The sequence below is a fragment of the Gorilla gorilla genome, chromosome 5 (assembly GCF_029281585.2).
Source record: "Gorilla gorilla gorilla isolate KB3781 chromosome 5, NHGRI_mGorGor1-v2.1_pri, whole genome shotgun sequence".
Lineage (NCBI taxonomy): Eukaryota > Metazoa > Chordata > Mammalia > Primates > Hominidae > Gorilla > Gorilla gorilla.
Window position 1 is genome coordinate 145,948,597 of NC_073229.2, and position 14,008 is coordinate 145,962,604.

Consider the following 14,008-nt stretch of genomic DNA (forward strand, 5'->3'; position numbering starts at 1 on the left):
CCAGGAGCCAGAGCTCCACCAGCCCTCCTTCCTTTGGTGCCGCCAAAGTACACGCAACATTCGACTTAGCCACTTAATAAAAGCTTGCTAATTGGAATGGACGTAAAATACACTATATATATTATACATACATTTTATTCATACATATAATATATATATTTTATACACATACACACACACACACACACGTACAGGAACCTATCATTTGTAAATATTACAACCCAGCTATTAGTGCTCGCTTTAATTCCTGCATCACATGCTGTTAGGAGTCAATATCCTACCTCACTTTGTGTTGCTATTTCTCTTCTTATGTATATTTCTTTCTTTCTAAGCATAGTGGGTATGAAATCTTCTAGGGCATAAATGACCTTATATACAAATATAAAATTTTTGTTAATAATGATATTTGTAGACACAAAAAGACATCAGTACACTTCAGAATAGATCTACACTGTTTTTGCAATTGTGGATGATATGGCTTAATCTTTATATAGGAATATGGATATACCATATATGTATTTCTATTATTTAAAGGGCATCATAGATGCTGAGCCACTGTGTATACTTACCAAGTGCTTTACTGACCCCATCAGCCTGATATGGTTTGGATTTGTGTCCCCACCCAAATTTCATGTCGAATTATAATCCCCAATGTTGGAGAAGGGGTCTGGTGGGAGGTGATGGGATCATGGGTGCAGATTTCTTCCTTGCTGTTCTCATCATGATGAGTGAGTTCTCATGAGATCTGGCTGTTTAAAAGTGTGTGGCACCTCCCCCTTCTCTCTCTTTCTCCTGCTCCGGCCATGTAAGACATGCTTGCTTCCCCTTCACCTTCTGCCATGATTGAAAGTTTCCTGAGGCCTCCCCAGCCATGCTTCTTGTACAGCCAATGGAACTGTGAGCCAATTAAACCTCCTTTCTTTATACATTACCCAGTTTTAAGTATTTCTTTATAGCAGTGTGAGAATGGACTAATACAGCCCCTAAAAGTGCTATGGCCTTAACCTTAACCAGCACTTACTCAAAGGATGGGCCACTAAGAGATTCTCACATGACTGTGGCCTGGCTTTTTATTTGAAGAAGGAATTGGTATTTACATTAAGAATTGGGAAGGAAGGAAGGGAAGAACAGGTAGAAAGACAGGGAGATACAATTTCACTTTCTTTTCAGTGAAGTAAACACCAGCTCAAAAATATTTCCACCATAAATCTCTGATTATTGAATATTAATTTCTGGTCTTGGCTTTACAACATCCAAAGGCATTTTCAATTACTATTCAAAATTCATACAGTTTTTCAGACCAAAATAGTTTTGGTTGAATCTAAATGTCAAATTTATTATATATTTTACTATACATTTTTTCCCCCTAGGACATGAGAAAGGAGCTGGTAGAGACAGGAAAAAATTTATCACATAATCAAATAACAAAAAGGTGCTGCATTGCCAAAAAATGTTTGGGAATTTCTTTTCTGGGCCATCCCACTTCCTTATTTTTGTTTCTAGACTGAAATGGTACACAGCATATTCCACTTCCTTTTTCTCTTAAAACCTGTTATAGTTTTGTTTAGTTTGAGGTCAGTCTAACCATGCCCCTCACTTAGAGGCTATATAACCTCAGCGTAGGAGGCTGAAATATTCTCCCTTCTGGTTGGCTGAGGGACACATTAACAAAAGCAGATACTTTAGTATTACTCTAGAATCAGAAGGAAAAACAATGTGAATTTTCTCAGTTTTCCAAATAGCAGCTCTGTGAAAGGAACACGTCCATGTAGCTTATTGGTATTAATTCCATAAAGGCAACCTAAAAATCTAAACTGGGAGCAATTATTGTAAAGCATCTAGTCATGTGAGTTTTACTGAATAATTTATTACTATTAAAACAAAAAAATTTTAAATTCTTTTAACGGTTAAAAAAAATGGATATATGGTTTACTGATGGTAAACACTGAAGGACTGGTCTTTGCCTTGGGAATCTTGACAAAAGCTTCTGAAGCCATTTAAAAACCTGATGGATTAGGATGATCATTTTCCAGCCATTTGTTTTTTGGTGTTAATTGCTTTTAATCCTTAGAGACTTATCCATTAATCTGTTTCCTGGGGAAGAAGTTGAATCTTTGTGTCAAGTTTCTAAATCACCACTAAGAAATGCTAACATTAAAAATATTATCTCAGTGGCTGGCAAGATGGCCAAAAAGGAACAGCTCCAGTCTGCAGCTCCCAGCGAGATGAACATAGAAAGTGGGTGATGTCTGCATTTCCAGCTGAGGTACCCGGCTCATCTCACTGGGACTGGTTAGACAGCCGGTGCAGCCTACGGAGGGCAAGCTGAAGCAGATTGGGGCGTCGCCTCACCCAGGAAGTGCAAGGGGTTGGGGAACTCCCTCCCCTAGCCAAGGGAACCCTGGAGGGACTGTGCCGTGAGGAATGGTGCATCCCAGCCCAGATACTACGCTTTTCCCACGGTCTTTGTAACTTGCAGACTAGGAGATTCCCTTTGGTGCCTATGCCACCAGGGCCCTGGGTTTCAAGCACAAAACTGGGTGGCCATTTGGGCAGACACTGAACAAACTTCAGGAGCTTTTTTTTTTCATACCCCAGTGGCACCTGGAATGCCAGCAAGACAGACAGTTCACTCCCCTGGAAAGGGGGTGAAACCAGGAAGCCAATGCTCAGCAGATCCCACCCCCATGGAACCCAGCAAGTTAAGATCCACTGGCTTGAAATTCTCCTTGCCAGCACAGCAGTCTGAAGTCCACGTGAGAGCTCCAGCTTGGTGGAGGGAGGGGCGTCAGACATTACCGAGGCTTGAGTAGGCGGTTTTCCCCTCACAGCCTAAACAAAGCTGCTGGGAAGTTTGAACTGGGCAGGGCCCATTACAGCTCAGCAAAGCCGCTGTAGCCAGACTGCCTCTCTAGTTCCTCCTTTCTGGCAAGGGCATCCCTGAAAGAAAAGCAGCAACCCCAGTCAGGGGCTTATAGATAAAACTCCCATTCCCCCTGGGACAGAGCACCTGGGGGAAGGGGCGGCTATGGAGGCAGCTTCAGCAGACTTAAACATTCCTGCCTACAGGCTCTGAAGAGAGCAGCAGATCTCCCAGCACAGTGCTGGAGCTCTGTTAAGGGACAGACTGCCTCCTCAAGTGGGTCCCTGACCCCCATGCCTCCTGACTGAGAGATACCTCCCAGTAGGGGTTGACAGACACCTCATACAAAAGAGCTCCAGCTAGCATCTGGCAGGTGCCCCTCTAAGATGAAGCTTCCAGAGGAAGGAACAGGCAGCAATCTTTGCTGTTCTGCAGCGTCCGCTGGTGATACCCAGGCAAACTGTCTGGAGTGGATCTCCAGCAAACTCTAGCAGACCTGCAACAGAGGGGCCTGACTGTTAGAAGGAAAACTAACAAACAGAAAGGAGTAGCATCAACATCAACAAAAAGATTGTCCACACAGAAACCCCATCTGAAGGTTAACAACATCAAAGACCAAAGGTAGATAAATCCACAAAGATGAGGAAAAACCAGCGCAAAAAGCCTGAAAATTTCAAAAACCAAGATGCCTCTTCTCCTCCAAAGGATCACAACTTCTCACCAGCAAGGGAACAAAACTGGATGGAGAATGAGTTCGATGAATTGACAGAAGTAGGCTTCAGAAGGTGGGTAATAACAAACTCTGCCAAGCTAAAGGAGCATGTTCTAATCCAATGCAAGGAAGCTAAGAACCTTGGAAAAGGGTCAGAGGAATTGTTAACTAGAATAACCAGTTTAGAGAAGAACATAAATGACCTGATGGAGCTGAAAATCACAGCACGAGAACTTCATGAAGCATACACAAGTATCAATATCTGAATTGATCAGGTGGAAGAAAGAATATCAGAGATTGAAGATCAACTTAATGAAATAAAGCGTGAAGACAAGATGAGAAAAAAAAAAGAATGAAAAGGAATGAACAAAGCCTCCAAGAAATATGGGACTATGTGAAAAGACGAAACCTACATTTGATTGGTGTACCTGAAAGTGACAGGGAGAATGGAACCAAGTTGGAAAACACTCTTCAGGATATTATCCAGGAGAACTTCCCCAACCTAACAAGGCAGGCCAACATTCAAATTCAGGAAATACAGAGAACATACAAAGATACTCCTCAAGAAAAGCAATCCCAAGACACATATCATCAGATTCACCAAGGTTGAAATGAAGGAAAAAATGTTAAGAGCAGCCAGAGAGAAAGGTCGAGTTACCCACAAAGGGAAGCTCATCAGACTAACAGCGGATCTCTCTGCAGAAACCCCACAAGCCAAAAGAGAGTGAAGGCCAATCTTCAACATTTTTAAGAAAAGAATTTTCAGCCCAAAATTTTATATCCAGCCAAACTAAGCTTCATAAGTGAAGGAGAAATAAAAGCCTTTAGAAGACAAGCAAATGCGGAGAGATTTTTGTCACCACCAGGCCTGCCTTACAATAGCTCCTGAAGGAAGCACTAAATATGGAAAGGAAAAACCGGTACCAGCCACTTCAAAAACATACCAAATTGTAGAGACTATTGATGCTATGAAGATACCGCATCTACTAATGGGCAAAATAACCAGCTAATATCATAATGACAGGATCAAATTCACACATAGCAATATTAATTAACCTTAAATCATATTAACCATTAAATCATTCTCAGCAAACTAACACAGAAACAGAAAACCAACACCAACAGAAAACCAAACACCACATGTTCTTACTCATAAGTGGGAGTGGAACAATGAGAACATACGGGCACAGGGAGGGGAACATCACACACTGGGGCCTATCGGGGGGTGGGGAGCAAGGGGAGGGATAGCATTAGGAGAAATACCTAATGTAGATGACGAGTTGATGGGTGCAGCAAACTTCCACAGCACGTATTTACCTATGTAACAAACATGCACTTTCTGCACATGTATCCCAGATCTTAAAATATAATAAAAATAATTATTTCATCTTATCTCTGCTTATAGTTGTGCTTATAGTTGAGCACTCTCAAGGGGATAAATTTAATTTTAAGGAGCTTAATTTGAATTATGGCTACTGTGAGTATGTAATAGTGTACTCTTAAAACTGTCAGCCTTAAAGTGAGGATGAAGAGCTGGTTAATCATTTGTGCTTATCTAGTACCTTCCCGGCAATAACACTGAGCTCCAACATTTGCATCTAGAGTAAGAGCCTAAGGTGCAAATCATGAAGTGGTTGCTAATTATTTTCTCCTTGTTAATAATAATGAAAAAATGACACAAAAAAGATGTTCACTGTCTTGCCCAAGGTACAAAGTCAGGAATTGGAGGAGTAAATATTTTGAACCTAGGGAGTTTTGCTCCAGAGCTTGCCTGCTTGATCCTGTGATAGACAGTCCCCTAAGACTAGGTGTTAGAGTCGCCATAATCTAAACCACCAAGTTGGAAGATAACTCCAAACAAATATTTTTAACAATACTTTTAAGTCATACATTCTAATGCAAATATTTTAAATTTGATAATAAAAATGTAAAGAAGAAAATCATAGCACAGATATACACTGATCACTGGTATAGTTATATTATTCTGTTAGCTGCTCTGAGAGATACAACTATACATCAAATATGGTTCCTGCCATCTAGGAAATTATAATTTAGTAGCAGAGGAAAGTATATATACAAGGTAATGTAATATGTGACAGTTATTTGAGTGTGTAAACATAATACACTTCAGAAGCTCCGGAGAGATATCACTGTTGATCTACAGTAGATGACATCTAAACTAAAATTTAAAATGTTGATTGACAAGATATTATATAAGGTTTTGACTTTCATGTGAAATACTTTTAGGCTGCAAGAATGTTTTAAAGATTTTTGTGTTGGCAAGTTACCTGTTCAAGTGAATTTAAAAATGCAAGAAAAATCACTTTGAAAATTGTAAAAGTTGGTAGATATAAAGACATTTTCAGTGATGATGAGAAAGTGATAAAGTTGTTTTAAAAAGCAGTTTGTAGAGTTCTGAAAGAACCTAAAACAGAACTATCATACCACCCAGCAATCCCATTACTGGCTATATACCCAAAGGAATATAAATCATTTTATCAAAAAAGCACATGAACTTGTATGTTCATCACAGCACTATTCATAATAGCAAAGACATAAAATCAATCTAGATATCCATCAATGTTGGACTGGATAAAGAAAATGTCATACATGCACACTAGAGTACTATGCAACCATTTAAAAAAAACCAAAATCATGTCCTTTGCAGCAACATGGATAGAGACAGAGGCCAATATCTTAAGTGAATTAATACAGGAACAGAAGACCAAATACTGAATGTTCTCACTTACAAGTGGGAACTAAACATTGAGTACACATGGACACAAAGGTGGGAACAATAGACCCCAGGGCCTACTTGAGGAGGGAGGGAGGAGGGAAAGTGAGGGTTGAAAAATTACCTATTGGATACTATGCTCACAACCTAGGTGATAAAATCAATTGTACACAAAACCCCAGAAACACACAATTTACTCATGTAACAAACCTGCACACATACCCTTGAACCTAAAATAAAAAGTTGAAACAGAAAGATAAACAGTAGTAGCCAAGTCTCAGCCAATTACAGGCCACCAACTCTTCAAACCAGGTTCAAATAAGGCAAACACCCAAATATGGCAAATACAGAAACAGCTGTAACAAATCTAGCTGTTTCAGTACATCACAGGTCACTTTCCTTTTTCTGTTCATAAATGTTCTACAACACGTGACAACCCTGGAGTCACCCTGAACTATTCTGGTTCTGGGGACTGCCCAAGCAGAGAATCATTCACTATTCAATTAACTTCTGTTAAATTAAAAAAATTTAATGGAAGCCGGCATGCAAAATGAATTGAAGGAAGACAGAACATTAGAGACACAGGTGAGCAGAAACAAGGTAATGCCAGGCCTGAATTAGAATGCTGGAATAGAAATGAATACCATTAGGTGAACAAGCAAGAAGGAGAAAGAAGGGCAATTAAAGTGAAACTTCAGCATGAATGTATATTATTCTTTAGCCGCATTCAACTGCTCTGGTAGGTGATGAATAAGATTTAGTTTGAATTGGGGTATTGCAAAAGGGTACAATACAAGGCTAGAAGGGTAAGAGAATTAAGAGTGTTTGCAAATGAGTAATCTCAGGGATGAAGTCTGAAATCTGTGTTGGGTTAGGGAAAAAGTGAGGAGGGCACACGGGGGCAGTTGGTGGAGTCAGTAGTTTGGAATGCAAGTGGAACTAGATAACTGTTGCAACGGGAGATCTAAAATAGTTCAACTGGAATCTTAAGAAGTGGTGGCATGGTCAGAGTAAGTTGTTTGGGATCAGTGTTTTGGATATAGTATGTGCCAAAGTCTAATGTATATACCATTCACTCATCTGGGTCAGAAACAGACCTGGTATGCTCAGGTGTTGGGTTTCCAGAATGATAATAGTAATGGTAGTGGGGAGGAAGAAAAGCAGCCAGGTGTTCAGGTTTTAAGGAAATAAGGGAAAATGGCCTGGATATAAATAGTGTTAAAAAGAAACTGAGAAACACATACAAATATAAACAGTTTATTTGAGCAAACATTGATTCATAAATTGGGCAGTTCCAAACCAGAAGTGGTTCTGGAGCTCCACTGAGGAAATGCAAGAGGGAGGCTTTTATAGAACAAACACAGAAGTAAAAAGAAAAAAACCGAACAAAGATTGATTACAGTGATTACAGTTACACAGTTGCCTTATTTGGTCTACCCTATTGGAAAGTCCCTAGTTATACACTTATAAGTTTTTTGGCTGTTTCTGATTGGTTGACCTTAAGTTCATTTTTCCTTTAATGTAGGCATTTATGAGAAATATTAATAGCTCAAGTTAAGTATGCCTATGCTTAAAAATCATCCAAGGTTTGAATTACATATGAGGCCTTACTGGCTTTGTCTGTGCAGTAATTCTTCAGGCCTGATCTCCATTTTAATTTATTTTAGCAGTAGGAAACAGTATCTAAGTAAGTGGATAGTGAGTGGTTAATCTTATGAATCTTAAAAGAACAGGGACATCTTGAAGGAAGAATGGGGAGACATCATTTTCTAGAGAAACAATAAGGTATTTATTCTCAGTAATGTAGAAATATTTTAAATGGCCAAAATGAACAAGGTATCTATTCGGGTCAGAGGGCAGATTTTTCCATTGAAGGATAAACATGCAATGTTAATGGGGAAAATTTGAATGAAAAACTTTAATAACAGAGAACATTCACTGTATACGTATGATTTCTGTGTGCTATCTTGCAACAGTATTGCAATTTACGTATTTATTACCTCATTGGCAGTGGAGGAAAATACAGCTTAGAGAGGTTGAGAATATCCCCAAGGTCGTCACGAAACTTGTAGTGGGAAGGGCCGTATTTGAACCTAGGTCTGTCTGATTACAGAGACTGTGCTTCTTTCACTTCATTGTTATCATTTATTCATTCAACTTATTTATGTGGAATAAAAATATATTAGGAGCTTAACACTAAAAGAGTCCCATTTTCCTATTTTCTAAAAAGTCAATATATTAATTTTCATTGGACACTTAATATCTACAAGTCATTGTAGGAAATGAAAAATATAAAAGAAATCTCTCTCCTCTAGTTGTTTATTATCTATTTATGAGTATACATACAACTATACACATAAACTGTATACATAAAGATAACGATATGAAAGTCAGCAATTCAGTACTAAATGGGTGTTACAAGCAATATGCACAGCATAAAAGTGTGCAGAGGAGAAACTACCATGGGTAGTTGGGATATTGGGAAGGCTTCATGAAAACTGCAGAACTCCAGCTGGACTATGAAGGATGGAGTGGATACAAAATGATAGGAGTGAGGAAGATATTTATTTGAGGGAGAATTGAAAATAGGTAGCAATGATGGAAATACTTAAAATCATTCTCCTTTGTGCGAATCTCCCGGCCCAAAACCCCTGAACCTCCCCCTACCCAAAATAAAACCAAATAAATGTCCTCACCTATACCCAATTTCAATATGGCTGTGTAGGAATTTTATATGGGAGAGAAGCAGGGCATTGGACTGGAACAGTAAGTTGGAACCACGAAGGGTCTGAAATGCAAGAATAAATATTCAGACTCCTAGAGAACTTTGAAGACTAAACTGAATGGAAATTTGCAGTAATATCCCCTAGGGAACTCATAATACATTTCCGATTATGGGAGTGCAGAAATGAGAAGTTTAGTATCAACTCTGGCTCTCCTTCCCTGCTAGGGCTAAATGTTAATATTATCCAAGGATGTTTCCAAGTGAATCCCTGCCAGTTCTCTCTTTCCAAGTCACATCTCAGAGTCTCTTCACTTGAATCAAGCTACTCCCAGCTTCTGCACACATCTGGTCCAACACTACTTTGGGATATGTTTTGCTAAGGTTGCTGTTCTGCCTGGAAGGCCCTCATTCCTCAGCTGCATGACCCGAGGTTTCCTTCCTCTAAGACCTTGCTAGCGGCTCCTAGATGCCTTCCAAACCAAATTCTCTTCTATGAGATCAGCTCTCAGCTTTGTATTCCCTGGCACTTATGGAGTATGTTATGGAGGTATGTTATTTTGGCCTTGCTTATGCTGTCTATTTGTTGTCTGTGTGTTACTCTTGTCTTCCTCGGACAGTCAAAGACCTTGTCTCCAGTTTTTTCGTATTCTTCAGTGTAATTAGTGTAATGCTTTGAAGATAAGAAAAGAATATAAAGAAATGCCCTTAAACTTAGCTTTGTTTCACAGCATTAGGCTATGTTATATTTGGTTGAGGATAACAATAATAGCTAACAATACTGTGTCGAATTGAACTATCATTTATAATTTTTTGGATCTGATTACAAAATAAGATTTTAAAAAATTTCTGCATCTAAAATGTCATTGTGGTTTGGCAAAAATCTTTTTGTTGTTGTTATTATGAATCTTATCTTAACAATCCTATCTTGGAAAATCTAATGGAAACTTCACTGAGTCTTATCAGGGACATTTATAACTCCTTACAATTTATTTTCTATCTTTAGTTTAAGACAAACAAAAAAGTTATGCATTTTTTTTTTTTACCTGTAGCCTCTTTAGAAAGAAGAAAGTTGCAAAGCCAAGGTGTTTTAGTAATCAGTTTTCCTGATATCCCATTTAATTAATGTTTGCCTTCTGTAAAATTTTAAAGCCTAATATCCCTAGAAGGCCCCTTCAAAGTGCAACTTGTACCCTAATAAAACTCCAATCATCCTACAAATGAAAATTTAAAGTGGTACTAGAGTTGATCTCCATGCTCTCAGTCTCTCCTCTTTCCAGGATAGTCCTTCTTTTCCTTCCTTTTAGCACATTTATTAACAAGTTCATGAAAGGGTTTCAAAAAATTGTTTTAAGTATAATGAAGGAGAGATCTCCACTTAGTGATAGCTTGGTTAGGTAAGTGGCTAGAAAGATGTTAATACTTGTTTATCTGTATCTAAGGACATTTGCACTTTTAAACCTGAGAGAGTATTTTTATTATAAGTATGTTTACAATTATTTTTTATTTTACTTTTATAAAACTATAAAATTCTAGAGTCAGAAAGGGGCCTCCTACATAATCTACATAATCTCCTACATAATCTCCTACATAATCATTTTAAAGAATAAAGAGAAACTAATAGACTCATCTAGAGAGATTCAGCCAGTTAGCTTTAGAGCTAAAAGTGGCATTTTCTTTATTAAAACACACAGAGACACACAAGCACACACACATACATGCTGACTAAACTTCTACCACAACCCAGGCCAGTATGAGCCCTAGGGTTACAATATTTTTATGATATGCCTGGCTCTGCAAACTTACAAGGAGTGGGGGAAGATTATATACATAAGATTATATATATATATATATATATATACACACACACACACACACACACACACATCTATATAAATGATCAATTATACAGTATAAATTTTTATAATAAATCCATGTGAAAAGTGGTATGGGAATTGAGAAGGGATTTAAGGGAAGTCTTTAGAGAAACAGTTATCTCTAAAGGCTTAGTTCAACCGAGAATCTTCTAAACTGAGAGTAAGAAGACATCAGAAATTGAGGGCATCAAAAACAGAAGAAATAACATGAATGAAAGCTATGGAGGTATTAAAAGCTGCATAGCTCATTCAAGGAATGGTCACAAGTTTCATCTACTAATGGGTTGGAGAGGGACGTGAAGGAGAAGAAAGTGGCATAAAACAATGAGGAAAAGGTAAGTTAGAGCTGGCTTTTGGGTGACTTTGTTCACTATGCAGCCACTTTCAAATTTTGTACTTTAGAGACATTGAAATTTTTTAAATAACATGATCAGTGTATCAAAAAGGTGAATTGTGAGCATATGGAGCATGGATTAGAGGGAATATGTTATAGAAATAGTTCATGTGAGAAATGAGCAGAATCTCAACTACGACAGTGTCAGAAGAACTAGAGGACAAGTGATAGGTTCAAACCTTTCAGATGCAAGGTCAATAAGTGTCAATGACTGAATAGATTTAGAAGGTGAGAGAAAACCTGAAATTAGCTTCACATTGGATCAACAGGTACCATAAAAAAGATATGAAACTTGCAGGAACTCATTTCAATATTTTGTACATTAAGCCACATTGACGATGGTTACTTCACTAATTTTTTAAAAACTTAGCTAAAGGTTGTCTTCTTTGATATAGGTTTTGTCTAATACAAGTTTTCTTAAGGATAATATTTACACTCCTTTTATATTTTAGTAGTAAAAATTAAGTTGAAATTTCAATGTTTAACAATAAATACGAACAAACAGGAATTTTCAATGTATTATGTAATTAGTTTTTGAAAGATCAAATTTCAAAAGAGACTAAGAATTATAAATCTGTAGGTTTATGAATGTTTGAACTTCAGAGAGACATTTTGAGAAACTTGATGTCTTCTTTATTCATATATTTGCATACATACATAAAAATGAGTTATATGTATTCATACATGTGTATATAATTTATTTATATGTATGTTATTTAGGACTTATAAGACTTGGAATGTGTCAAGAATTTTTCAAAATGGTTTCCAAATATTGGCTTATTTGTTCTGTATAATAATAAGATAGTATTATTATTACCCTCAGTTTATAATTATGGAAATTGAGGTGCAGTTTCGGAAGCTTAACCAAAGTGACATAGCTAGTAAGTGTCAGAGTCTGACTTTGAATCCTAATGGCCTGGCTCTAGAGTCCTTGATGAGTTTTTTTTTTTTTTTTGACGTAAGAAACTATCATTTGCCATTGCTCTTGTATATGAATATTCAGGTACAGAGCTAATCAACCTTTAATAGTTTGGTTGTTTAAAAACTCTATGTATAAAAGGGAAACTAACATAAAGGTTAGACAAAACTTTGAACAAGAATGTGTTGGATGAATACATCATTCAGTAAATTGGTAAGAGAAACATAGTTTGATAATTGCATCTGTAATACAGTTATGAGTCTTTGATGACTCAATACTTCATAGACTGGCAAAAGAATATTTATCTACATGTGCAATTTTTTAATTTCATTTCTATGAAAAAGAATGAGAGCAGGCACAGAACTTATAGGTATTATTTAGCATTTGGAAATTAAAGTTTGCCACATACATAAAAATACTTAGGTTTGATAAAGACAAGTTAGTAACATTTTGATATTAAAAATAATTTATTTAGAAATAAAATCTGCAATTGTTAAAGTATCTTTTTCCCCCCAGGAAATAATCCACTTAGACTTTGAGGAGTTAATGGCAGGAGGAATGTAAAGGGAGTACATCTTTAGTGGGTTGTGTTAGGAAATAAAAAGGGCCGTAATAATAACTATACTCTTTCCTTTCAGCTATTATGGCCTCTTGAAAGTTGCCATCTACATTTGGGGTTCTTACATAGTCTTATTTTATTCAGGCTGCTTTTCCTGACTGTTCTAAACAGTCCTGCTGCTTGAAAGTCTCTCTCTCATTAGACTCTAATGGGAGCATCTCAGGAAATACATGAAACTCATACTAAAAGGGCATTAAACAGATGAATGAACACAGTGCTTATGTCTTTAACCTAGGTCATTTGGAATCAGATTCTGGGCTGTTCGCATTATACTATGGCTCATTCATGGATGACTCATATTAAAGAACTGTCATGATTCTCGTTTCTGCTACCCCGTATTGATTAAGTTTCAGAGGTTCATCTGAGAAAAATGACTCAGGGCATGAGAGGACAAAGGTATTCATTCCAGGTATAGATCTAGCTGGGGAAGGTATTTTAGTGAACTTGGAAAAATGCTTGAATGCATTGCAATATATTCCATTACAGGGGGATGAAGACTGTATCTGGTCAGGTTGGTCAGGTATTTACATAAAATTTTCCTTCCTCTAAAATTTTATCTCCTCCCCTGCAAATAACACAAACACATTCACTGACTGTGTTCTATTTATTGCATTGCAAAGATCTGGGATAATACATATACATTCTTCTCAATTTTTATGAAGAAAAAAATCTTGAGCTGCTTCTTAGTATGGGGTAAGAGTCCTGCCACCTATATTCTAACCTTCAGTTCAACACTAATTAGCCCGATAATCTTTTTTTTTTTTTTTGAGACAAAGTCTCATTCTGTCACCCAGGCTGGAGTGCAATGGCATGATCTCGGCTCACTGCAGCCTCCGGCTCCCGGGTTCAAGCGATTCTCCTGCCCCAGGCTCCCAAGTAGCTGGGATTACAGGTGCACGCCACCACACCTGGCTAATTTTTGCATTTTTAGTAGAGACGGGGTTTTACCATGTTGGTCAGGTTGGTCTTGAACTCCTGACCTTGTGATCTGCCCACCTCGGCCTCCCAAAGTGCTGGGATTACAGGCGTGAGCCAACGCGCCCGGCCATTAGCCAGATAATCTTGATGAAAATTCCCTACTCTCCTGTTTCTTATCTACAAAAAGATATAATACTATGTCTCCTGCTCCGCAAGATGATTATAATCATTAAAGGATATAGTCAACACA

General features: G+C 37.6%; 1 long non-coding RNA gene across 4 annotated transcripts in view; it reads left to right on the forward strand.

Moving 5' to 3' along the window:
• The first annotated feature begins 9,294 nt into the window (after positions 1-9,294).
• The window catches only part of LOC115934999 (uncharacterized), a 198,501-nt gene continuing 193,787 nt past the window's right edge, over positions 9,295-14,008 (forward strand). For 2 of the 4 annotated variants that reach the window (XR_010134357.1, XR_010134356.1), the window contains exon 1: positions 9,349-9,581. This is a non-coding gene — a long non-coding RNA (uncharacterized lncRNA). Of the gene's footprint in view, positions 9,582-14,008 lie in introns of all 4 variants that reach the window. The other 2 variants (XR_008680735.2, XR_008680732.2) reach the window with 2 other exon arrangements.